The sequence below is a fragment of the Cryptomeria japonica genome, chromosome 10 (genome assembly GCF_030272615.1).
Source record: "Cryptomeria japonica chromosome 10, Sugi_1.0, whole genome shotgun sequence".
NCBI classification, from domain to species: domain Eukaryota; kingdom Viridiplantae; phylum Streptophyta; class Pinopsida; order Cupressales; family Cupressaceae; genus Cryptomeria; species Cryptomeria japonica.
In genome coordinates this window covers 292,370,720-292,373,219 of record NC_081414.1, presented here as the reverse complement: position 1 = coordinate 292,373,219, position 2,500 = coordinate 292,370,720, and positions in this window count along the sequence as shown.

The following is a 2,500-nucleotide window of genomic DNA, read 5'->3' as shown; positions in this document are numbered from 1 at the left end:
ATCAAGTAGACAACTTATGGACTCTCCTAAGTAGACCTTAATTTTGGATATGAATTTCATGAATAAGTAAATTCACATGTACTAGAAATAATCATCTATCTATATCTATGCTAGCTAAATTATGTCACGTGTACTAAATAATAATCTAGATATATATGTCAAGTAAATTATTTCACATGTACTAAATCATCTAGATACTTGTGTTAGGTACAAATCATGTTACACATACTAAATAATCATCTAAATATCTATGTTACCTATAAATTATGTTAAATAAGAGGTGTCGTGCATAAATTTCTTGTAGCCAATTAGATCAAACACTACAAACAAGAAGACACAATGGTTGTTACAGTGTGATTGTCCAAAAATTTACGTCAATGTGTATGTCTGTAGGCCAAATTCAGCCCAATTTCCACTGGTCGCAACACAATAAAAAACACTTCAAACACTTCTTATCCTAAGGTCAAGGCCTCATGGCGACATTAACAACCCACATCTTGGAATCTTCGTCGACTCAAGTGTCATCACACCTAGATGGGCAGGTACACTTTTTGTCTTTTCGAGAGAGGACAAGTAGGGGCCTCCAGGCCTAGAAGGATGACCCAATCACCCTCTACGCAAAATCAAAATGTTTTTAATCTAATTGATACAAGGGTTGTTTTTAATGAACCAAATCAAAATGTTATCTAGTTTAATTTTGATTTATAATAAACAATTTTTCTATTTTTTTGGCATTATTTAAAAGAAAATATGTTAGATTACACACATAATATCAATATTAAACCATTTTCTAAATTAATAAATTGAAATTAACGTAAAAAATATAAAATTGGATAAAAGAATACCTTTCAAAAGTCGCCCACAAAAATACGTTCAATACGAGTTTTGTTGCAGAACAGCAGATGGATTTTTTTAAAACTTGATTTAGATTTTTATAGAAATATGATAATAGATAACTTTTTTAATGATTAGATTTATTGTTGAAATTGAATATAGGAAGATATCATTTCTTATTGATTTAGATTTTGATAAAAATATGATGTGATATTTTTCTATTGAATATACTTGTCATGTAATCTTAAAATTATACAGAATGGACTTAGATTTTCATATAATTATGATAAGATATAACTTGTAGTGTGAAATTAAATTATATAGAATGGACTCAATTTTTGATAGACTTTTTTATTGACTAGACTTGCCACTTATGGTGTGAAATTGAATTATACAAAATGGACTTAGATTTTCATATAATTATGATAAGATATAACTTGTAGTGTGAAATTAAATTATATAGAATGGACTCAATTTTTGATAGACTTTTTTATTGACTAGACTTGCCACTTATGGTGTGAAATTGAATTATACAAAAGGGATTTAGATTTTGATAGAAATATGATGTGATATTTTTCCATTTGGTAGATCTGTCATGTGAACTTAAATTATAGAAAATGGACTTATATTTTTATTCAAATATGATAAGATATAACTTACCGTGTGAAATTAAATTATATAGAATGGACTTCAATTTTGATAGAAATATGATGTCATATCACTTTTCTATTGATTAGACTTGCCATTTGAAATTAAATTGTATTGAATGGACTAAGTTTTGATAGAAATATGATGGTGTATAACTTTTATATTGACTAGACTTGCCATGTGAAATTAAATCATATAGACTAGACTTAAATTTTCATAGACACATAATGTCATATTTTTCTATTGATTAGACTAGCCATGTGAAATTTTAAATTATAGATTAGACTTTGATTTAGATAGAAATATGATGCAATATTTTTCTATTGACTAGACTTCTCATGTGAAATTAAATTATATAAAATGGACTTAGATTTTCATATAAATATGATAAGATACAACTTTTTTAGATTTGTCATTTGAAATAGATTTATATAGAATGGACCTAGATTTTCATAGAAATAATAAGATATCATGTGAAATTAAATTATATAGAATAGGTAGACTTAGATGTTATAAAAATTTGATGTCATCATTTTTTAAATGATCAAACGTACCACATGAAATTAAAGATTTTATTTATCTAATAATGAAAAATTTTATAAATAAAATTTATTATAAATATCATTAGTATTATTTTTAAATTACAAAACATTATCTACTTGTCCAATTATATAAAATTCTAGGTGAGGTGTCTCACCTCATAATTATTTAGTGGACAAAGAAGTAAATCCCTAGAGAAACCTAGAGAGATCTTGCGTTTGAGGGATATAGAGGAAAACTAGATAGTGGTGCAAAGGAAAAAGAAGAAAAATGAGGTAATGTTCAACATGCTTTTTTGCTCATACTAAGTGTGGAGTGAATTCTTAGAGTTAAAGTTTATCGAGATGTCCCTACTTTCTCCATGCTTCTTACTTTGTATTTGTTTAGAGGTTTTCTTTCTTTGGTTAGAAGGGGTTTAATTTTGGGGGATGAGGTCCCCCATCTTTTGCCTCACCTGGTATGGGCTAGATAAAAAAAT